The sequence below is a fragment of the Balaenoptera physalus genome (assembly GCF_965194825.1).
Source record: "Balaenoptera physalus genome assembly, chromosome: 14".
Taxonomy (NCBI): domain Eukaryota; kingdom Metazoa; phylum Chordata; class Mammalia; order Artiodactyla; family Balaenopteridae; genus Balaenoptera; species Balaenoptera physalus.
In genome coordinates, this window is record NC_138893.1 from 43080325 (window position 1) to 43105793 (window position 25469).

The window sequence follows — 25469 nt, forward strand, 5'->3', positions numbered from 1 at the left end:
ACTCAAAAAATTTCCCTGGAAATTCATCCAGGTTGTCGTGTATGCCAAGAGTTTGTTCCTTTTTATTGCCAAGTAGTATTCCATGATATGGATGCATCACAGATTGTTTAACCATTCACCTGGTGAAGGACATCTGGGTTGTTTCAACATTTTGGCTCTTATGAATAAAGCTTCTGTGAGCATTTGTATATAGGTTCTCATGTGAACATAAGTTTTTCATTTCTCTGAATAAATGACCAGGAATTACAATTGCTAAGCTGAGTGGTATGAAAAACTGCCAAACTTTTCCAGAGTGGCCGTACCATTTTACATTTCCACCAGCAATGTATGAATGGAAACGTACTTCTTTACCGGAACTTGGTGGAGTTACTATTTTTTACATGAGCCATTCTATTAGATGTGTAGTAATATATCATTGTGGTTTGAATGTTCATTTCCCTAATGGCTCATGATGTAAAACATCTTTCCATGTGCTTATTTTCATCTGTGTATCTTCTTCAGTAAAATGTGTCTTCATGTTTTTTGCTTGTTTTTGTAATTGGATTTTTTGTTTTATTACTGTTGAACTTTGAGAGATTTTAATATATGCTACATACTAGTACTTGTTGAATATGTGATTTGAAAATATTTTCTCCCAATCTGTAGCTTGTCTTTCATTTTCTTAACAGGATCTTTTACCTTGCAAAAATTTTTAGTTGTGATGAATTCCAATTTGTCAATCTTTCCTTTTGTGGATTGTGCTTTTGGTGTCAACTCTGTAATTTTATTTTTTTTCTTTGAAGTCCCCTCTATCCCTTTTGACTTCTTTTGGATTATCTGGATATTTTTAAGAATTCCATCCTAATTAGCTATTGGTTTTAACTCTACTTTTTGTATTTTTAGTGGTTCTCTAAGGATAAAACTACTGCCATGTCCTTTATTTTAACAGTCTATTTAGAATTAACATTTTAATACTGCCTATAAAATATAAAAATGTTACCACTTCCACTTAACATACTCCTTGCCATCCTTCAATTAATAGTTGTCAAAGGTATTATATCTACATAGAATATAAACCCATAAGAAAATATTATAATTTTGTTTTAAACAGTCGTATGCATTTTAAAGAAATTAAGAGTAAAAATAATCTAATAGTAACATAGATATTTATCACCTTAAATATTCTCCAGTCCTTCCTGAAGATCTGAGTGTCACTCTATTATCATTTTTTTTCAGCTTGAAGAAATTTCTTTAGCATTTCTTGTAGTATTGATCTACTGGTGACAGATTTTCTAAGTTTTACTTATGCAAAACAGTCTTTATTTTGCCTTCATTCTTTGAAGGTATATAGAGTTTTAAGTTGATATTTTATTTTTTTTCCTCATTCAGTACATTAAAGATGCACTTGCAGTGTCTTCTGGTTTCCATGATTTCTGATTTGCTCTTTTCCTTAATATCATGTCTTTTGTTTCTGACTGTCTTCAAGAATTTCTCATTATTTTTGATTATCAACAGTTTGAATATAGTTTTCCTAGGTGTGGTTTTCATCATATTTATCCTATTTGAAATTTGCTGAGCTTGTTGAATCTGTAAATTTATGTATCTTATCAAATGTGGAGAGTTCTAATTATTTCTTCAAGTATTCTTTATACCCATTTTTACTTCCTCTCCTTCAGCAATTTCAGTGACAGGTATGTTAAGAACTTTTTATATTGTCTAACACTTCTCTTGTGTGTCTTAATTTAAAAAAATTTTTTTTTTCTTCAGGTTGGACATTTTCTAGTAAAGTATTTTTAAGTTCACTGACCTTTTCCTAAGCCCTTCAAGTTATTTTTTTCAGATATTGTACTTTTCAATTCTAATATTAAATTTATTCTTTTTAAATATTTTCTATTTTTATGCTGAGACAGCTTTGTTTTTCATTCATATGAGAATATTTTGCTTCACCTCATTGATCATGGTTATTATAGTTGTTTTTAAAGTTCTTGCTGTTTATTCCAACTACTGGAATATTTTGGGATTAGACTCAATTATCTTTCCCCATGAGAATGGGTGACATTTGCCTTTCTTTTTGTGTTGGGTAATTTCAGTTTGAATCTTGAATACTGTAAGTATTATGTTTTAGAGATTCTGAATTCTGTTAATTTTATGTGAAGAATGTTGATGTTTTTATTTATGCAGGCAATGAGCTTAATTAGACTCAAACTGAAAACTCTTTTGGGTAGCGTGCGTAGTGAGTAACAGCCTAGATTCTAGTTCAGGCTGCTTTTAGTGGACACTGCGCATGAGTAATTTAATAGGCAGCCAAACATTTTGGCAGAGTTCATGCACGGTATTTGGCTTTTGCATTCTCTGGTGTTCTCCTTTCTGGGATTCACTCCATCTTTCTGGTGACCTTGGTTGTTTCAGGCAGCTTACTCTGTTTCCTCTGGCTAGAAAGATTGCAGACCTTCCTGAAGAGGTTTAGTCCCTCTATATCATGCCATAACTACAAATATTCTCATAGCAAATTCCCATAATTGGGAAGTTCTTTCAATACCTGCCATTTCTTCTAAGTTTTGATGCCTCTGCAAAATCTGTCTAACTTTATTCAGTTTCCAGAGCTCTCAGGTAATTTCCTGTGGTATTTCCCCCAGAGTTTAGAGCTATTATCATAGGAGGGTCAGTTTGCTAGTCTTAACTTTTCCATACCATTAGTGTGTTTAAATTAGGGTTACATTAATTTTGTTTAAGGAATGTGTTGATTTGCCTCTTTGAGATGGTAGTAACCCAGGTTGATTTCATTGTTCCAAGCTTCTGGGCTCAAGGATAAGGAGTTATTCCTTCATGTTTATATCTTTAAAAATTTCCAGGTGGTTCAAAGGTTACCTGGAATGAAGATATGACTAATAGCTCAGACTTTGGATTCAAGCATACTGCGTTTAAATCCTTGCTCTACTAATTTCTTAACTATTGACCTTGGGGAAGTTGTTTAATTCCTGCCAACCTCAGTTTTCTATCACCTATAAAACGGGGATAAACTCAGTATCCACCTCATAGAGTTGTTGAGTGAATTATAAAGCATTAAAATTATATACGGCAGTTATATACTTAAGGAACACTTGCTTTAGTCTTAATCATTGTATGCTTTACCACCCCAAATCACCTCCTGTTTCAGAATTTGATTCAACACGCTGTTGACTGAGAGTCCAGAGAAATAAGATACATGATAATTGGTAGTGCATGGAAGAGAAAAGGTATAGCTTGTAGTTGTGGGGATGCAGTGGGAGCAGGCCCAAGTGGTACCTCTAGCACTGGGTTCCAGGCAACATGAAGATATTGGATTCAGGAATCCCAGAAGGAACTAAGATGGTGATGGAAGGAGTGAGGGTTGACAGTGAAAGGAAAATATATCCCAATTCAGTTCTGCTAAGGTCTGAAACTAGAAAGAAGGTGGCTGATGTGACTGCGTAAATGCAACAGCTTTTTCAACTGAGACAGTGGACTTCTTTCTTTGGCTATGGGGTAGCTGGGATGTGGTCCTAAGGGAAGAGGGAAAGAGAATACACAGAAATTTGAGTTTCAGTTCTCATCACCCTGAAGATCCACAAGCCTGACACAGAGATGCTGCCATTTCCCTAAGGTGATCTGTTCAGGAAATTCCAAAGCCAAAATGTTTTTGGAGACGCCAAGAGGATTATTGGCCTCATCTGTGACAAAGCACTCTTTCCAGCAGCACTGTCTCTGTGACAAAGCATTCTTTCGAGCAGCACTGTCTCAAGATACACCAGACAGGAAGGAGTGAAAGCCTCATCAAATTCACATTCCTTTTTACTGGACAGTCATCTGGGCCACCATTTTTGATCCTTTAGCATTGCTGTGGATCCCATGAGACTGTACAAGATGCTCGTCTCTGTAAATTTGCTGTTGAAATTAAGATCTCTCCTAAAGAATTTGTGGCTCCTCCCTCCCTCCTTGCAGAGTTTACAGTGCTTCATATACAAGAGGAATGGACTTGCCCTTAATAATACCTAGCATTTATTAAGCGTTTTATGGGTACCATGTGTACTATGCATAGTACTTCGCATGCCTTATCACATTTAATTCTCATAATCCCTCTCTCAAATCAGTCTGAGAATGTATTACACAAAACCCAGCTTTTATAAATAATTTCCAAAATCCCAGGTCCCCAAATTCAGCTATTCTCTGCAACCATTTTGTTCCATTTTCCCAAGACAGCCTCTTAGTTCTTCCCAAATTCAAAAGGAAATTTTTTTTCCTGACAGCGTTAGCACATGAATGACACAGTGAAAATTGATTATGACCGAAGTACCCCAGTGAGTAAGGAAAAAGAGGAAGCAGGAGGTTTCAAGACACTCACCCCAACTTTCATATCATAATTTTTCTCTGTGTTACATTTATTAATATGCCTCTCAAAACTGAGGGGTATATGAGAGAGAGGGAAGGAAGACAGAATAATAAGGTAGCTTGTAGACTATACCATTCAAGGTGAAAGAAAAGAGTGTGAAGTTAGCAAGAGCTGGAACTTGGTTGGCTACCTTCATAAAGCCTTGTTAGTTCCACTTCTGAGGGTTACTCACAAGAAAAGAATCATGCCAGGAATGTTTTTCCCTCAGTGTGTGTGTGTGTGTATGTGTGTGTCTGTGTTTTGTAAACGCTTAACAACTCTGCGTGTACAAAATCCATTTAGCAAAATACTACCTTGGGTTTCCAAATTTGTAACACTGAAAAGCAGTGATTAGACCTCCTGTGACTCATAAAATGTACAGTAAGGGGTTTTGAGTAAGATGGGAAAATAGGAAAATTTAGTGCTTTTTGCAGGGAAAATATTGCTGACATATTTAATAATAATGAAGTATAATACCTACTTGGGGCAAAACTAAAATCCATTGTGCAGTGAAAGAATAGATCCATTTAATTTGTTTAGGTTTCTTTGTTCATTTTGTATTTCTTATTGAATCAGTTCAGGGTTATGACCAGTGTTACTAACGTCTAAATGATTGAGGGGAGTCATGGTACAGAGAACTGACTTTCCCAACGAGATTTTGGAAGGTTAGGTGTTAATGAAAAAAGTGACTTTTCCCTCTTTGCTGTAAGAATTTAATTTAATGTTCACAAGTTCAATAGCAAAATAACTTCCTTTTATAGAATCTATGTTTTTGTAGGTATGCGTGAATGTAAAGGTGTAGTTCTGTTTCTGGCCTTAATGTTTTAGGGTTATATATTTTGTCACATTTCGGGCCTATTCTCAGGAAAGATGTCACAACACAGATCCCCTAATGTTGAACACTTAATGGTGTCCTCACACATTATTGGTAGGGTTGCTGGTAAAATACAGGATCCCAGTTAAATTTGACTTTCAGATTAGCTACATATAATTTTTTAGTGTAATTATGTTCCTTGCAATAGGTGTGTCATACTAATACTAAAAAATTATTTGCTGCTTATTTGAAATTCAAATTTAACTGGGCATCATATCTTCTCATTAGCTAAATATGGCTATCCTAATTGTTGGTTATTCTTGTGCAGAGAGAGATGGTGAGACAGGGCTGGGGTTTCTAGTGAAGTCACGCTCCACAGGGCAAGCTTTAGACTTGAACTTAAATTGACCTCACAATGATGCAATTTTAATGGTGTTTTTAAAAGCCCTTAAAGTAAAATTTTAAAATTGTGCTACATGTATGGACAGGTAGTGGAGCTGGAAGGGAATGATGATGACAGTGTATTCAGTGCTTGTTGGGGTCTAGAAAAATTTCTTTTAATTATTACTACTTCTGTTAGGCAGAGGGGGAGGAAGATAAAAGCACATTATTTTAAATTTCATTGCCTGGATTGAAAAAATGGTATGAGAAGATATTCCCTCAGCAGCCACCCAGCATTGCATGTTTCCATAGAAGAGCTGCTTTGGTTTAAGGTACAACCTATTGGGGTATTTTAATCTGCTTAGAAGTTGCTGTTCGTCATTTGTCCTTAGAGAATCTGCTTGTAACCACTCTAAATCCCATCCACAAGTTGATGGGCTGAAGTGCAATATTTGTTGTTTACACTTATTCTCAATTTAAAAATCTTATTGGCTTTTGGGAGCAAACAGAAAGACCAGTTTATAGAAAATTTTAATTACGCAATGCTAAAGTATCTAAGGAGATGGGTACATGGAACATGTTAAAACAGGACCTCTAAAAGACAGAATAAACAGAGCACACCCCAAAGCGCCCTCACACAACTCTCACAAGCTTCACAGAGGGGGGTGGGGAGCAGAATAATAATAGCAGCTCATGATAATACACCCTTATTTAATTTTCATGCTTTTGAAAGAATGCCAGGAGGGAATTATATTATTCCAACTTGATACTTGGGAAACCTGATGTGTAGAGTGGTCAAGTTAATTTCCCCAAAATGTTAGCAGTAACTTAGGCACTGAGCTGAAAGCTGTGGTTCTTCAGCTCTTTTGCGAGGTAGACTCTTTAAAAATAATCTCATAGCTATAGCTCTTCTTCCTGTAGCAGTGGGCATTGCGCAAGTTGGCAAATTTTTGCGGTTCATTTCGGTGGATTCTCTGATCCCTGAAGTCCTTGGAGTCTGTATTAAGGACCCTTCCTCACCTGATAGTCATTTTCCAAACTCTTCACTTTGTCAAGCTTCGGGGGGTGGTGATTTCAGAACCTACCTATGTGCTATTAAAAGTAAAAGGTTGAGAGGGAATTCAATTCATTTATTTTGTATAGGTGTTTGAAGGGCATTTGTAAAATGGCTTATGAACAACATCCCAACAATGACTGACATGGTTAAGCTCTTGATCTACAATGTCCAGAGTGTAAGTCTGGAATAAAACTGGAAACCATGTTGCTGATGTCTTGGTCTTGGTCTCCTGGATGCAGGGTGCTGGGTCCAGCAGTAGTTTTTGACAAAACCTTTCCCAGTCTACAGTGAATTAAAAAAAATAAGATCAAGGGAATTCTTTATAAAAATAACTACTCTGAAGTTATGTCCTTGTACTGGTTTTCTCTTCTTTTCTTTTTGGTAATAGACAGATATTTGTTTTTTAATGATATGGTCATGTTGCATAGCATGGCAGTGTCAGGAATCCAAATTCTGGTGCCAGATTCACAGCCTGGTTCTATCACTTACTAAATGATTACACTGAACATTAGCCTCTTTTAATTTGAGGTTCCTTATCTGTAAAATGGGAATAATAATGGCACCCAGGTTAAAGGCTATTGTGCTTATAAAATAAGTTAATATATTTAAGACACTTAGAAAAGTGTCTAAACATATTAAGTACTCAGGAAAAGCTAGCTAATAATTACAGTGTTTGAATATATATGCATATGTTTATAATCATAAAAAGATATGTAAGTATTCTTTAATGGCAAAATTGTTTGAAAACCAGGGTGGATCCCCCCAATTCTCTTTTTTTTTCTTTTTAACATCTTTATTAGAGTATAATTGCTTTACAATGCTGTGTCAGTTTCTGCTATATAACAAAGTGAATCAGTTATACATATACATATGTCCCCATATCTCTTCCCTCTTGCATATCCCTCCCTCCCACCCTCCCTATCCCACCCCTCTAGGTGGTCACAAAGCACCGAGCTGATCTCCCTGTGCTATGTGGCTGCTTCCCACTAGCTGTCTATTTTACGTTTGGTAGTGTATATATATCCATGCCACTCTCTCACTTCGTCCCAGCTTAACCTTCACCCTCCCCATATCCTCAACTCCATTCTCTAGTAGGTCTGCATCTTTATTCCCGTCTTGCCCCTAGGTTCTTCTGACCATTTTCTTTCTTTCTTTCTTTCTTTTTTTTTTTTTTTTTTAAGATTCTATATATATGTGTTAGCATATGGTGTTTGTTTTTCTCTTTCTGACTTACTTCGCTCTGTATGGCAGACTCTAACTCCATCCACCTCACTACAAATAACTCAGTTTCGTTCCTTTTTATGGCTGAGTAATATTCCATTGTATATATGTGCCACATCTTCTTTATCCATTCATCTGTTGATGGACACTTAGGTTGCTTCCATGTCCTGGCTATTGTAAATAGAGCAGCAATAAACATTTTGGTACATGACTCTTTTAGAATTATGGTTTTCTCAGGGTATATGCCCAGTAGTGGGATTGCTGGGTCGTATGGTAGTTCTATTTGTAGTTTTTTAAGGAACCTCCGTACTGTTCTCCATAGTGGCTGTATCAGTTTACATTCCTACCAACAGTGCAAGAGGGTTCCCTTTTCTCCACACCCTCTGCAGCATTTATTGTTTGTAGATTTTTTGATGATGGCCATGCTGACCAGTGTGAGGTGATATCTCACTGTAGTTTTGATTTGCATTTCTCTAATGATTAATGATGTTGAGCATCCTTTCATGTGTTTGTTGGCAATCTGTATATCTTCTTTGGAGAAATGTCTATTTAGGTCTTCAGCCCATTTTTGGATTGGGTTGTTTGTTTTTTTGTTATTGAGCTGCATGAGCTGCTTGTAAATGTTGGAGATTAATCCTTTGTCAGTTGCTTCATTTGCAAATATTTTCTCCCATTCTGAGGGTTGTCTTTTCGTCTTGTTTATGGTTTCTTTGCTGTGCAAAAGCTTTGAAGTTTCATTAGGTCCCATTTGTTTATTTTTGTTTTTATTTCCCTTTCTCTAGGAGGTGGGTCAAAAAGGATCTTGCTGTGATTTATGTCATAGAGTGTTCTGCCTATGTTTTCCTGTAAGGGTTTGAAGGTGTCTGGCCTTACATTTAGGTCTTTAATCCATTTTGAGTTTATTTTTGTGCATGGTGTTAGGGAGTGTTCTAATTTCATTCTTTTACATGCAGCTGTCCAGTTTTCCCAGCACCACTTATTGAAGAGGCTGTCTTTTCTACGCTGTATATTCTTGCCTCCTTTATCAAAGATAAGGTGACCATATGTGTGTGGGTTTATCTCTGGGCTTTCTATCCTGTTCCATTGATCTATATTTCTGTTTTTGTGCCAGTACCATACTGTCTTGATTACTGTAGCTTTGTAGTGTAGTCTGAAGTCAGGGAGTCTGATTCTTCCCGCTCCGTTTTTCTTTCTCATGATTGCTTTGGCTATTTGGGGTCTTTTGTGTTTCCATACAAATTGTGAAATTTTTTGTTCTAGTTCTGTGAAAAATGCCAGTGGTAGTTTGATAGGGATTGCATTGAATCTGTAGATTGCTTTGGGTAGTAGGGTCATTTTCACAATGTTGATTCTTCCAATCCAAGAACATGGTATATCTCTCCATCTATTTGTATCATCTTTAATTTGTTTCATCAGTGTCTTATAATATTCAGCATACAGGTCTTTTGTCTCCTTAGGTAGGTTTATTCCTAGATATTTTATTCCTTTTGTTGCAATGGTAAATGGGAGCATTTTCTTAATTTCACTTTCATATTTTTCATCATTAGTGTATAGGAATGCAAGAGATTTCTGTGCATTAATTTTGTATCCTGCTACTTTACCAAATTCATTGATTAGGTCTAGTAGTTTTCTGGTAGCATCTTTAGGATCCTCTATGTATAGTATCATGGCATCTGCAAACAGTGACAACTTTACTTCTTCTTTTCTGAATTTGATTCTTTTTATTTCTTTTTCTTCTCTGATTGCTGTGGCTAAAACTTCCAAAACTATGTTGAATAATAGTGGTGATAGTGGACAACCTTGTCTTTTTCCTTATCTTAGTGGAAATGTTTTCAGTTTTTCACCATTGAGAACAATGTTGACTATGGGTTTGTCATATATGGCCTTTATTATGTTGAGGTTAGTTCCCTCTCTGCCTACTTTCTGGAAGGTTTTTATCATAAATGGGTGTTGAATTTTGTTGAAAACTTTTTCTGCATCTATTGAGATGATCATATGGTTTTTCTCTTTCAGTTTGTTAATATGGTGTATCACATTGATTGATTTGCATATATTGAAGAATTCTTGCATTCCTGGGATAAACCCCACTTAATCATGATGTATAATCTTTTTAATGTGGTGTTGGATTCTGTTTGCTAGTATTTTGTTGAGGATTTTTGCATCTATGTTCATCAGTGATATTGCCCTGTAGTTTTCTTTTTTTTGTGACATCTTGGTCTGGTTTGGGTATCAGGGTGATGGCGGACTCGTGGAATGAGTTTGGGAGTGTTCCTCCCTCTGCTGTATTTTGGAAGAGTTTGAGAAGGATAGGTGTTAGCTCTTCTCTAAACGTTTGATAAAATTCACCTGTGAAGCCATCTGGTCCTGAGCTTTTGTTTGTTGGAAGATTTTTAATCACAGTTTCAATTTCAGTGCTTGTGATTGGTCTATTTATGTTTTCTATTTCTTCCTGTTTCAGTCTCGGAAGGTTGTGCTTTTCTAAGAATTTGTCCATTTCTTCCAGGTTGTCCATTTTATTGGCATATAGCTGTTTGTAGTAATCTCTCATTATCCTTTGTATTACTGCAATGTCCATTGTAACTTCTCCTTTTTCATTTCTAATTCTATTGATTTGCGTCTTCTTCCTTTTTTTCTTGGTGAGTCTGGCTAATGGTTTATCAATTCTGCTTATCTTCTCAAAGAACCAGATTTTAGTTTTATTGATGTTTGCTATTGTTTCCTTCATTTCTTTTTCATTTATTTCTGATCTGATCTTTATGATTTCTTTCCTTCTGCTAACTTTGCAGTATTTTTGTTCTTCTTTCTCTAATTGCTTTAAGTGTAAGGTTAGGTTGTTTATTTGAAATGTTTCTTGTTTCCAGAGGTAGGGTTGTATTGCTATAAACTTCCCTCTTAGAACTGCTTTTGCTGCATCCCATAGGTTTTGAGTCATCGTGTTTTCATTGTCATTTGTTTCTAGGTATTTTTTGATTTCCTCTTTGATTTCTTCAGTGATCTCTTCGTTATTAAGTAGTGTATGGTTTAGCCTCCATGTGTTTGTATTTTTTACAGATTTTTTCCTGTAACTGATATCTAGTCTCACAGCGTTGTTGTTGGAAAAGATACTTGATATGATTTCAATTTTCTTAAATTTACCAAGGCTTGATTTGTGACCCAAGATATGATCTATCCTGGAGAATGTTCCATGAGCACTTGAGAAGAAGGTGTATTCTGTTGTTTTTGGATGGAATGTCCTATAAATATCAATTAAGTCAATCTTGTTTAATGTATCATTTAAAGCTTGTGTTTCCTTATTTATTTTCATTTTGGATGATCTGTCCATTGGTGAAAGTGGGGTGTTAAAGTCTCCTGGTATGACTATGTTACTCTCAATTTCCCCTTTTATGGTTGTTAGCATATGCCTTATGTATTGAGGTGCTCCTATGTTGGGTGCATAAATATTTACAATTGTTATATCTTCTTCTTGGATTGATCCCTTGATCATTATGTAGTGTCCTTCTTTGTCTCTTGTAATAGTGTTTATTTTAAAATCTGTTTTGTCTGATATGAGAATTGCTACTCCAGCTTTCTTTTGATTTCCATCTTCATGGAATATCTTTTTCCATCCCCTCACTTTCAGTCTGTTTGTGTCCCTAGGTCTGAAGTGGATCTCTTGTAGACAGCATATATACAGGTCTTGTTTTTGTATCCATTCAGCCAGTCTATGTCTTTTGGTTGGAGCATTTAATCCATTTACATTTAAGGTAGTTATTGATATGTATATTCCTATTACCATTTTCTTAATCGTTTTGGGTTTGTTATTGTAGGTCTTTTCCTTCTCTTGTGTTTCCTGCCTAGAGAAGTTCCTTTAGCATTTGTTGTAGAGCTGGTTAGGTGGTGCTGAATTCTCTTAGCTTTTGCTTGTCTGTAGAGGTTTTAATTTCTCCATCAAATCTGAATGAGATCCTTGCTGGGTAGAGTAATCTTGGTTGTATATTTTTCCCTTTCATCACTTTAAATATGTCCTGCCACTCTGTTCTGGCTTGCAGAGTTTCTGCTGAAAGATTAGCTGTTAACCTTATTCGAATTCCCTTGTATATAATTTGTTATTTTTCTCTTGCTGCTTTTAATATTTTTTCTTTGTATTTAATTTTTGATAGTTTGACTAATATGTGTCTTGGCGTGTTTCTCCTTGGATTTATCTTCTATGGGACTCTCTGCACTTCCTGGACTTGATTGACTATTTCCTTTCCCATATTAGGGAAGTTTTCAATATAATCTCTTCAAATATTTTCTCAGTCCCTTTCTTTTTCTCTTCTTCTTCTGGGACCCCTATAATTCGAATGTTGGTGCGTTTAATGTTGTCCCAGAGGTCTCTGAGACTGTCCTCAATTCTTTTCATTCTTTTTTCTTTATTCTGCTCTGCAGTAGTTATTTCCACTATTTTATCGTCCAGGTCACTTACCCGTTCTTCTGCCTCAGTTAGTCTGCTATTGATTCCTTTTAGAGAATTTTTAATTTCATTTACTGTGTTGTTCATCATTGTTTGTTTGCTCTTCAGTTCATCTAGGTCCTTGTTAAATGTTTCTTGTGTTTTCGCCATTCTATTTCCAAGATTTTAGATCATCTTTACTATCACTACCCTGAATTCTTTTTCAGGTAGGCTGCCTATTTCCTCTTCGTTTATTTGGTCTGATGGGTTTTTATCTTGCTCCTTCTGCTGTGTGTTTCTCTGTCTTCTCATTTTGCTTAACTTACTGTGTTTGGGATCTCCTTTTCGCAGCCTGCAGGTTCATAATTCCTGCTGTTTTTAGTGTCTGTCCCCAGTGGTTCAGTGGGTTGTGCAGGCTTCCTGGTGGAGTGGACTGGTGCCTGTGTTGTGGTGGATGAGGCTGGATCTTGTCTTTCTGGTGGGCAGGTCCGTGTCTGGTGGTGTGTTTTGGGGTGTCTGTGACCTTATTATGATTTTAGGCAGCCTCTCTGCTAATGGGTGGTATTGTGTTCCTGTCTTGCTAGTTGTTTGGCATAGGGTGTCCAGCACTGTATGTTGCTGGTTGTTGAGTGGAGCTGGGTCTTAGCACTGAGATGGAGATCTCTGGGAGAGCTTTTGCATTTTGATATTACGTGGAGCCGGGAGGTGTCTGGTGGACCAATGTCCTGAACTTGGCTCTCCCACCTCAGAGGCACAGGCCTGACACCCAGCTGGAGCACCAATACCCTGTCAGCCACACAGCTCAGAAGAAAAGGCAGAAAAAAAGAAAGAAAGAGGGAAAAAAACAAAATAAAGTTATTTAAAAAAATTAAAAATAATTATTGAACCAAAAAAATTAAAAAGCAATAAAAAAAGAAAAAAAAAGAAAGAAAGAAGAGAGCGACAAAACCTAAAAACAAATCCACCAATGATATTAAGCTCTAAAATCTATACTAAAAAAGAATATGGAGCTTCCCTGGTGGCGCAGTGATTGGGAGTCTGCCTGCCAATGCAGGGGACATGGGTTCAAGCCCTAGTCTTGGAGGATCCCGCGTGCCGCAGAGCGGCTGGGCCTGTGGGCCACAGTTACTGAGCCCGCGCGTCTGGAGCCTGTGCTCTGCAACACGAGAGGCCGCGATAGTGAGGGGCCCGCGCACCGCGATGAGGAGTGGCCCCCGCTTGCTGCGACTGGAGGGGGCCCTCGCACAGAGACGAGGACCCAACATAGCCATAAATAAATAAATAAACAAATACTTAAAAAAATATGTACAGACAGAACCCTAGGACAAATGGTAAAAGCAAAGCTATACAGACAAAATCACACAAAGAAGCATACACATACACACTCACAAAAAGAGAAAAAGGAAAACAAAATTATATCGTTGCTCCCAAAGGTCACCACCTCAATTTTGGGATGATTCATTGTCTATTCAGGTATTCCACAGATGCAGTGTACATCAAGTTGATTGTGAAGATTTAATCTGCTGTTCCTGAGACTGCAGGGAGAGATTTCCCTTTCTCTTCTTTGTTTGCCCAGCTCCTGGGGTTCAGCTCTGGATTTGGCTCTAACTCTGCATGTAGGTCACCTGAGGGTGTCTTTTCCCCGCCCAGACAGGACAGGGTTAAAGGAGCAGCTGATTCGGGGACTCTGGCTCACTCAGGCCGGTGGGGAGGGAGGGGTGTGGAATGCAGGGCGAGCCTGCGGCGGCAGAGGCCAGCATGATGTTGCAACAACCTGAGCCTCGCCGTGTGTTTTCCCTGGGAAGTTGTTCCTGGATCACGGGACCCTGGCAGTGGCGGGCTGCACAGGCTCCTGGGAGGGCAGGTGTGGATAGTGACCTGTGCTTGCACACAGGCTTCTTGGTGGCTGCGGCAGCAGCCTTAGCATTTCATGCCTGTCTCTGGGGTCCATGCTGATAGCCGCAGCTCGCGCCCATCTCTGGAGCTCGTTTAGGCTGTGCTCTGAATCCCGTCTCCTCGCGCACCCTGAAACAATGGTCTCTTGCCTCTTACGCAGGTCCAGACTCCCTCCCGGCTAGCTGTGGCTCACTAGCCCCCTTCAGGCTGTGTTCACGCAGCCAACTCCAGTCCTCTCCCTGGGGTCTGACCTCTGAAGCCCAAGCCTCAGCTCCCAGCCCCCACCCGCCCCAGCGGGCCAGCAGACAAGCGTCTCAGGCTGGTGAGTGCTGGTCGGCACCGATCCTCTGTGCGGGAATCTCTCCGCTTTGCCCTCCGCACCCCTGTGGCTGTGCTCTCCTTCGTGGCTCTGAAGCTTCCCCCCTGTCACCCCCGCCCCTCTCCGCCAGTGAAGAGTGAAGGGGCTTCCTAGCGTGTGCAAACTTTTCCTCCTTCACACTCCCTCCCAGTGGTGCAGGTCCCGTCCTTATTCTTTTGTCTCTGTTTTTTCTTTTTTCTTTTGCCCTACCCAGGTACATGGGGAGTTTCTTGCCCTTTGGGAAGTCTGAGGTCTTCTGCCAGCGTTTAGTAGATGTTCTGTAGGAGTTGTTCCACATGTAGATGTATTTCTGATGTATTTGTGGGGAGGAAGGTGATCTCCACCTCTTACTTCTCTGCCATCTTGATGGTCTCCCCCCTCCCCAAATATTTTTAAATATTTTTTTGACCTGATATATGGATGGGCCAGGAGGTTTTTTAAAAAAAAAAAAAAAAAGAAAGACAAAGTTTCAGAGTAGGGAAGGAGTAAAACTAAAATATTTGAAAACACAAATGAAATTATTGTGACTTTTCCCTGTAGTGACATATGCTATATCATTTTAAGATTATTATAACATGTGTTGGGGAAAAACAAATTGGAACAGTTATGTTCAAATGGTTCCAGCGTCTGTTGGTTATTTCAGCCTTTACCTCTGAAAACTATTAGCAGGAAAAATTAGTCTTGTGGTATAATTTACATGAAATAGTCCCTCACACACACCTGGGAATCACCACTTAGAACATAGATTAGATTATTTCCCTTAGTATATGATGTATCTCTTTCATCATTGCCTCTAGGACCCTAATAGAGAGAAATCTAAATAGTATCAACATGGTAAAGGAAAACCTATTAATATGTAGATATAGTTCTGTTTAGTCATTAGATTTGAGTTCATTGGAAGAGCCACAATATGTTAAGTGTTGTCAAAATTGTATTACAAGGCTGATCAACATCCATATGGAGTTTTGTGATTCTGTAATTATGTGAGTAATGCCGACTGCTCTTGAATACCATAAGTACACAAGAAGATTGAGGAAAAGATGATGGGAGAAGATGGATTGTTCAATTTATTTCTCAATTAAAGCTGACACTTTGGGTAGAGAAATCTGTAGCTCACAGGTTTTTTTATGGTTCATTTTTCAGCTGTGTTTATTGTTTTAATAAGTAAATATATTATCTCATTAAGGCAGCATTTTCATAACTATAACAACACAAGTTTCTCATATCCACTCACAACACGTATGCCCCAAATGGAACCCCAAGAAAAAGATTTATTAAATCTAATAGAGTTGAAAGATAGGCCTTGTGGGGTGGAATCTGTAGGTGTCATTGAGGTCACAGCAAAAAGCAAAGTGTCTTTTATACAGAAGCTAAAATTGTTGCAAAGATTTTTTAATTTTGTTTTCCTGAGTCCTTCTAATAATAAAGCTATTTAGAAATGTGTGGTGGTTTCCCAGCAACAAATGTGTATGACAAACTACCTTTCAGACTGTAGATGAATAATATGTTTAGTACATCCCATTTGGACACTCTGTACAACTCATAGTGCCATAGCAGCTGAGGAGGAGAGATCTGAGCCAACCTCTTGTGCTGTAATCAAAGTCTTAAAAGCTCCAGCCTCTGGATTAGAGAAACGTGGCCCTGATTCTCAAGCAAACAGCTACCCTGGTTAAGTTCTAACAACAGCTCCATTAGTATGGGTGCTGGTGGACACAGATTGGGTCAGTCAATCAATTAGCATGTATTTATCGAATACCTACTATTTCCCCTAGCTTGTTAGCTGTGTGGCGTTGGTGAAGAGTCCAAAATGAAAAGGATATTGATTCTAAGCAAAGTAGGAAGGAAAGAAGTGTCACTGTCCACATATAACAGGCTGCCAATAGAAAATTTGAATCTGTTCTGTTTAAAAGTATTTCAAAGAAAGCAAGAAAGACTTAGTTTAGTTAAATGATAGGATTTTGGGTGCGAGATTTTTAAAGCTGCTTTGCTTGCAAGTGAGGAACTGTGTGTGAGGTAAGAATGCACAAAAGGTTTCAGTGTATGTATTGGCTCATTTTCCATGTGACTTCTCTTTGTGACAACTGCCATTTACTGAACACTTACTAAATTCATTGTCTTACTTTGAACCTGTGTGATGAGACACGTTAGCCTCATTGTTTAAAGAAGTAGGAAGAATTAAGCCATTTACTTGAGGATACTTAGCAAGTAAACGAATAATTGGAAATTGCACCCAGATCTGACTCCAAAACTTATGTCAGATTTAGATATTTGGATAATCTAATTGCTGGATTTCAATGGTTTGAACACGGCTTTCCGCTCATTTGTGTCTGTTCCAGGAATGTCTGTTCTACTCCGTCTGTGCACGGCCTGTTTTCACACATCCCTATTGTTTCTCAGCGTTTGAGGAAAAGCAGCCAGTTACTGCAATGTGTGACCATTTACCACTAATGACGCCGGTGGCTCTTTGAATGGAAGGTAGGCGCTGCCATTGATTTATGAGACTCTAAAGTTGCAGTTCCTCGTGCACTAAGATCAGGTCCCGGCTGCCGTGTGACGAGGCAATAGCACAACTCGGGACTTGCTTGCCTCTGCTGCGGCAAGTCCTTCCTTCAGTCAGGGGTGAAGCAAGGTGGCAAATCCAGTTTGGAGTCATCACAGGGGCTGTGAGGTGGCTCCTAGCCCCCTCTCTGCAGCAATGCTGGAGTAAAACACGGGGGAACATGTTTTATTCTAACAGGAACCAGGATTCCATTTAGGGAGGGAAAGACATACATGGAAAATCAAGTGTTTGGTGCCAAGTGTGGGACCCAGGGTCTTCAGAAATAAGGTCCAAGTGCTGCTGCTTTGACATAGAGAGGACCTGGAGGCTCTAGGCAGGAACAAAAGAAGAAATAGGAGAGATTAGAGGGGTGAATGGATTTTGGATGGGGTCCTGAGTGATGAGATTGCCAAAAAGTTCTTTTTTTTTTTTTTTTTTAATCCAAGAATGGGTGAAGCTAGAAAAGAAGAAAGATTGAAAAATGGAAAGTGCATTCAAATTAGAGATGGAAGGCCCATATTTACAAAGCAACCATTCTTTCCCACCTCCCCAGCCTCAAGCTTTCTTGTTGGTAGAAGCTAAGTTTTGTTTGGGTGTTTACCATCTCTTGGACTCTAGGGACATGAACTCCAAAAAGTTCTTTAGAGAGGAAAAATAGACCATTTTGTTCACTCTGTGATGTGGGATGTGATATTCACTCTTATGAAGTCATGCCTATTTCATGAGAGTTGGGAATATGGGTGGAAGGTGGATGAGAAATCAATGAAGGGACTGAATTTTAAGTCTGGGTCAATGTGATGAGCAACAAGAACCCTGAATGAGGAATCTGGAGACCAAGAGGCAGAGGAGGCCACAGGAGCAGCAGTGCCTAGGTATTCTCAGAAATATCAAGGAGGGCTTTAGACTCCTGAAAGTCTCAATTTTTGGACTCCTGCAAGTGCCAGTTGATGTGCAGAGAGAATATCCTCTTACTCCAAAATCCTCAGAAGTGCAGCCTGTATAAGCCCTGGGCTCAGAGCTCAACTTGTTGGTGAGTTTGCCTAGTCCATCACTGCCTGGATCTCTGTTCAGTGAGCGATTGGGTGAGTGATAGTGGCGGAAGGCAGGACTGGTTGGAGGACAGTGAGGGGCTGCATAGGTTCCTTTGAAGATGCCCTGGTGGTATTGGTAGGGCAATACCACCCTTTGTAGGCAGTGTCTTAGTCGATTCAGGCTGCTCTGACAAAGTATCATTGACCAAGGTGGCTTATAAATAGCAGAATTTTATTTCTCACAGTCTTGGAGGCTGAAAGTCCAAGATCAGAGTGCCAGCATTGTCGAGCTCTGGTGAGAGCCCTTTTCCACGTGGCAGACTGCCGACGTCTCATTCTATCCTCACATATCAGAGATCAGAGGAAGCAAGCTATCTTGTGACTACTTTAAGGGCACTAATTCCATTCATGAGGGCTATACCCTCATGACTTAATCTAATCCTAGTTACCTCCCCAAGACCCAAACTCCTAATACCATCACATTGGGGAGTAGGGTTTCAATACATGAATTTTGGGGGACACAAATATTCAGTCCATAACACGCACTAATTGACAAGATAAATGAGGAAACAGTCTCAGGAATTTGCATTCCTAGCTTAGGTCACAGGCTTAAGTCACACAGATTGCAACAGAGAATGGATTTCACGCTGTTGTTATTTCCCTGCAATGGTTGCATTTCTTAAAAATGTTTGTGTCTGAGACATCTGCTGGCATAAAACGACCCACCTCAACCAAGAACAGGAGGTCCAGACCCAGTTTCCCTGCTATATCCCACCTCTACTTATCCATCATAGCACTTGTCAGAATCTAGAAAGCTGTGGTGTTTCCGTAGTTATTTGTTAATGTCTATTTTTCCTGTTAGATTTCCATGTTCCATAAAGGCAACGCTGGGTCTGCATTTATCTCTATTATATTCCAAATGCTGTTCTTGTCACTTAATGACTATGTGCTGGATGACTGAAATGAAGGGAACTCCATAATCTGAATGAGTGGCTGATGGAAATGACATGAATTATTTCTAAGGGTAGCAGGGTCATGCTTTACAGTTTACAATGTGCTTGACTACACTTGATCATCTCATGCTCCCTCTTGACTTTGGCAGAAAAGATTGGAATGATGACATGTTGGTTCAGAAAGGGAATATCATTACAGGTTTAACCTGCAAATCAAATGATATGTAAACCTGCCTGAACTAATTAATTGAGATGTGAGGAGTGTCGTTAGTTAAGGAGTGGGATTAAGATCTGAGGGCTGGAGATGATGAAGAAACAGTGTTTTACTAAGCGTAAGGTACAATGCCAAGACCCACAAACATGAAGATTTGCAAGAATAGTAAAATTAGCTCATTTTGTAAATCTGTCCACTTGAATCAGGTAACAGCCAGTCTTCTGAGCCCTAGACCTGTGAATCAGTGAACCAGTTCCAGTGAAGAGACCAAAACAAAAGGAACTTAAAAACTACATACAGGGCCATGAGCTGCAGTAGTCCCACCCTCCTTTTTTACTCTTCAAAGGACTGTCGGCACCTCCCACAAATTTTCCCACTTATTGTCTTAGATCAGTGAAATGGACATACTATCTGCTTCCTGTGGTTGCTGGGAGAATCTCTTCTCATTTAATCAATTCTCTCTGCATAATTGTATCAATACCCATTGTGTCTTCTACCATAGCTATGCAGATACTCCAAGATACCAGTATCTTTCTGGAAAGTACAATGAGATCATTATGTTGCACATTTTCACTTACAGTTTTGTGACCAGCAGGTATGAGTATTAAAAACAAAGAAATAAAGTGGCCTCTAGGCATGCTGTAATACTTCTCACTTTTTCCAAGCCTTGGGTTTTCAAGTGCTGGGAGTCTGTGAATTCAACCTGGTTTTTATTTCTGCAAGTCACACAATTGAATTTTTTTTTTTTTAATTTTAAGTTATTTCATTTTCTTTCTTTTTTTTTTTTTTAAAGACAGTGAAATAGAGAGAAAGTCTTTTTATTTATTTATTTATTTATTTATGGCTGTGTTGGGTCTTCGTTTCTGTGCGAGGGCCCTCTCCAGCTGTGGCAAGTGGGGGCCACTCTTCATCGCGGTGCACGGGCCTCTCACTATCGCGGCGTCTCTTGTTGCGGAGCACAGGCTCCAGACGCGCAGGCTCAGTAATTGTGGCTCACAGGCCTAGTTGCTCCGCAGCATGTGGGATCCTCCCAGACCAGGGGCTCGAACCGGTGTCCCCTGCATTGGCAGGCAGATTCTCAACCACTGCGCCACCAGGGAAGCCCCCACACAATTGAATTTTGAGTGTGATTTTTAGTGAAATAGGATTCTTTTAGGGATGTATAGAGATTAAAGATCTTTTCTTTTTCCATCAATCGAGCTAAGGGTTTAAAGCCTTGAGCTGGTCACTTGTTTCTACATGCTCTCCAGCACAGAAGATATCCTACCCCATATGCATCAAGAGCAGACACTTGGTTCCAAAAGTGTGTTTAGATACTTTATCACGATTAACCACAGATGACAATTTAATTAATCATGATGCACAGCATGCTAAGAATTACTGCGTTCTCTTTTCCCATTGACAAGGAGCTCAGCATATTTTTCAAGGCCAGGGATACAATGAAACCAATCCATGAATCTCATTTAGTGGTTTTGTAGCCTGGAACTATGTTTGGTACCAATATAGTATCAGACTCAGGGTCCAGTTAGGAACATAGAAATCATATTAAATATGGCAACAGAAAGAATTTACTATATTGAACTGGATAAAGAGGTGTTAGAGCATGTAAAGATTAAAATAGAACACGAAGGTACAACAGAGTTATACATCTAAGGCTTGAAGCATGAGGAAAAGGGGTTGGAATTTCCAGAATCTGGAAACTTAGAGAAGATGCCCTGGAGAAATGAGACTCAAAGCTCTGAAAAGGGGGTGCCATGCAGCTGCAGCTAATAGCACAGGAGCTTAGAGGAGGGGTATTGGAGAGCTAGACTCCAAACTCTGAAGAGAAGGAGATGCTTGGCTACTCTTGTTACCTCAGGAGAGCAGAGGTTGAACACCACAGAGTTTGGGTCCAGATCCCTGGGAATGGCCAACTCCCAGTAAGTGTTAGTCCCTCTGAAGGAACACAGTGATGTTGGTTCCTAGAGGACCAAAATTATTGGAGACTGGGGCTAACTGCGACCCATTGCTGGAGTGAAATTGGAGTGATGCTGGCAGGAAGAGCAGGAAAACAGGAAGGGACCAGCCTTTTCCTTTTCTTCCTGCCTTCCAGTTTCAATCTAGCACCCCATATTGGTGGAACTTAACAGGAAGCCATCTGAAAAGATGAGAAATAGAGTTTTCACGATTCCAACCACATCATTGCAAAGAAGAGTATAGATGGGTTGATTTAGATATGAGTGATATAGCTTAAAATAAACTTAATGTAGCTGTTAAGTAATATTTGCATATAAAATTAAAAAGTATTCAGTTCAAGCTCAGGAAAAGGCATAAAGAATGAGTAAGGTTGGGTTGTAGGAAAGAGAAAGAATGACCATAAAATATTAATATACTATATTTATCTGTAAGATACAGGCAAATGTTATATGTCAGAAAATGTTTAATACTCTATGAACCTAATTAAGGAAAATCTGTGTGTGTGTATGTCTGTGTGTCCAGGCTTTTACCTCTTTCAATAATTAGGACTTGAGTTTAAATAGAGAATTCATCCTGTGGTTACCTTAAATGACTTATATCCCTGATTTTTTGAAAATCACTTTTATTGAGTTAAGTGCACTCTACTGTAATACAGCAAATCATCATAAAAAGAAGATATCAAATCCAACAGACATAAAGCATAAAACATAAACTATGAGGTAATGAGAGCTTATTGAGAAATCCTTATGACAGCTTTTCCTTTTTTAGAAGGATTCATTATTTATAATAAAATGGTGTATTAGAACCCAAATGTAATAAGCCTTTCAATTTGTCTTTGCAAGAATAAGAGAGGAGAGGTATTTGAAATTTCTAGCATGAAGTGTTTTTCCATTTAGAGTGTAGGAGCATCAAAAAAATCCTGATAAAGGTAAAAGTTTTTTGCATAATCAGTGGTTCCATTCTCTCTGTACAGAAAATGGAAGGAAACAGAGAAGTCTTGCTTGAGTTAAGTGTTGTATATCATCAGTGTCTCTGAAATCAAGTGAAAGGTGGTAGAGGGTCATTTTGGACATGATTTAAGGAAGATGAATGGAAGCAAGGAATGAGGAAAGCTAGGCTTGAGGGGTTTTTTTTTTAAATTAATTAATTTATTTATTTTTGGCTGTGTTGGGTCTTCGTTTCTGTGCGAGGGCTTTCTCTAGTTGTGGCAAGCGGGGCCACTGTTCATCGCGGTGCGCGGGCCTCTCACTATCGCGGCCTCTCTTGTTGCGGAGCACAGGCTCCAGACGCACAGGCTCAGCAGTTGTGGCTCACGGGCCCAGTTGCTCCGCGGCATGTGGGATCTTCCCAGACCAGGGCTCGAACCGGTGTCCCCTGCATTGGTAGGCAGGCTCTCAACCACTGCGCCACCAGGGAAGCCCTAGGCTTGAGTTTTAACTGAAAACTGACAGAACCAATTCTGAGTATTGCTCAAGTTGTGGAGTCTGGTGATAAATAGCTGCTCCTATTATTGCCACGTAATCCTGAGTAGTCAGGAGAAAGGGCCATTGAAGTTGTCTGGATGTCAAAGCGAAGCATTTTGCAAATGATCTTTTGTAGACTGAAAGTTTTCTGCTAGAACATTTGGAGGCTATGCATATCTTTTAAAATTCAGCCCTTCAAGAGAATTCTCTGAATGATGATAAAGGTCAGGGCATCCTGACAAGACATAACAGAGAAAGCAAAACAACCTTCTCTTTAAGAGAACTGAACTTTAAAACTGCAGTAGTTTTTTGAGGTTAAATAGCATATTCTTAATCCTGGAGATAGTGATCTTTCTAGAAAGAGCAAAGTGGCCAAAATAGTGAGACTCTCTTCTGAAATTCTAGATGGAAAGATGGGAAATGAGCCCCACTTTGTGTTTGTCATTCTTGGAAAGTTGGAAAAATTGGCAGATTCAAAAACAAACAAACAAGCAAAAGGGAGTCCTTCATATTTTTATCTTGACTTTAGTGTAAGTACTTCTCAGATTGGCCCTAAATGCCAGTTTCTTGGTGGAAAGATTTTTTTAAAGTTAATTTTAATTGGACTATAGTTAATTTACAATGTTGTGTTAGTTTCTACTGTACAGCAAAGTAAAATCAGTTACATATATATATATATCCACTCTTTTTAAAAGCCTATTCCCATATAGGTCATTACAGAGTATTGAGTAGAATTCCCTGTGCTATACAGTAGGTTCTTATTAGTTATCTATTTTATTATAGTAGTGTGTATATGTCATGCACACTACTATATATAAGATTTTCTTTAAACAAACAAATCAGCAGTTGGCACTTTTCTGCCCATTTACGATTCATTGAGAAAGAATGGATGTGAAACCACACAAAGGAGCTAAAATCAAGGTCACCTGCTGATGGTGTGATTTGGGGCTTGGATGCATCACACACATCACACTTATTTGGATCCAGAGTCCTCAGTGGGCGCCTGGTTTATGAGCTGTCATGTTGATCAGAGCTCAGCTGCCAAAATATAACTTCCAACTACTGATTTGGAAGTCAGTTGAGTGAGTAACCTCCATCAAGCCAAAAAACGCCAATGCCCCGGCAACCTCCCTGTTTATGAATGCACATCTTCTGGATGCTGACATTCTGTAGCCTCCCATGAGCAGCTCACAGGCACTGAAAGCTGGCAGTGGACAAGACTCTGGCTCTGTGGATTCTGAATCAGTGAGGCACAACCCCTGCCCTCAAGGTGTTCATGGTCTTCTGAGAGGAGGCAGAAGACTGTATAATGAAGGAAGAGCTAATATGAAGGTGTCCTCAGGTGATGGGGGAGCACAGTGGAAGACTGAGGAGGGGGTGGGATGGCGGAAGGCAAGTCAGAGAGTATTCTTGAAGAGGTGTGGTCTGAGTCTTGAAATATGAATAGGGGCTTATGAGGCAGACAAATGGGGAAGGAATAAGATTAATATGAAGAGTCATCATGTGTGAGTGCTTATTATATTCCAGGCACCTGCAAAGTGATTTGAGAACAGTACCGTATTTAAAATCTTAACTTCATTATGAGATAGACCTTATTATCCCCATTTTATGGATTAAAAAAATGGAAATTCAGGGTGTAAGTGGCAAGCAGATCATTTAAACTTTTTCTGTGAAAAGCCAGGTGATAAATATTTTTAGCTTTGGGGGTCATATGGCCTCTGACAATTACTTAGTTCTGCCATTGTGGCATGAAAGCAGTCCTGGAACAATATGTAAATGAGTGAATGGTGTTGTGCTCAAATAAAACTTTATTTACAAAAACAGGCAGGAGACCAGATTTGGCAGGGCTACAAGTAGAAGTGCCCAACAGAATATGTGGGTCTGGGATTCTGATGAGAGATAAAATGGAGTTTGCTAGAGATAGTGCCGTCTTTGACTTTAGCTATGTTTCTTTATTGGAGATACTGGGGAGGGGATCTAATCACTAGTTGGATTTCCAGCTTAGATACCATAAATATTTCCTGTGTATTTTCTAAAGGCTCAGTAATGTGCTATGATAATAGAGCTTATTATTATTTTATATTATGATAGTGATGATACATGAGAAAGTGAACAATGGATACTTCTTCAATATTCAAGCTGTGTTGAGAGTGCCACAAGAATTCAGAGGAAAAAAATCACAAGAAAATAAGATGTGAGACATTTTTAGGATTTTAAATTATATATGAATTTATAAGCCCATGAAGTTTTATGTATTATTATGCATATAAATATTTTTGAAGTACATATTCATTATTCTGGGTTTGAGTTAGTCCATGAAGAGAAAGAATGGCATTTGTAGTTTGTCTAATTAGGGGTAATTAGGAAGCTGTTTGCTGGAATTTAAAACTATCCTCACTTAGCAAGAGCAATAACCATTCAGAGTCCTGTTGGCACCGCTTGTTTCCAGAATTTGCTTTCACATCTCTGGGCCTGGTTGATGAGAGTCATAAAGGTAAATGAAACATACATAGTCCCTGCAGTCCTGGGGCTTATAGACTAGTGATGGAGGTAGAATTAGCAAATTACCATGGCATTAAATGTACACTCATAAATTGTTATGTATATTACAAAGGGAAATGATTTTATGAGAGCTTGTAAAGTGGGGATTTCACCCAGTGAAAGGTTAGGGAGTCAGGAAGGCTCACATCAATTGAAGAAGCAGGGACATTCAATGGAGCCAGCTCAGTAATCACCTGTGCCTCAAAGAAAGACTCTTCAAGGTGTCATCCTTCCCTTGCATCTGTTGATGCAAACCATGAATGGGGGA

General features: G+C 39.0%; 1 protein-coding gene across 10 annotated transcripts in view; it reads left to right on the forward strand.

Moving 5' to 3' along the window:
• Window positions 1–25469, forward strand: part of LOC309643036 (uncharacterized protein) — a gene marked incomplete at its 5' end in the record, with an annotated part of 739057 nt that overhangs the window by 109879 nt on the left and 603709 nt on the right. For 8 of the 10 annotated variants that reach the window (XR_014253491.1, XR_014253492.1, XR_014253493.1 and 5 more), the window contains one exon: window positions 16841–16979. The exons of 1 other annotated variant lie outside the window; for it this stretch is intronic. Of the gene's footprint in view, window positions 1–16840; window positions 22329–25469 lie in introns of those variants that run through there. One more of the 10 variants, XR_014253495.1, reaches the window with a different exon arrangement.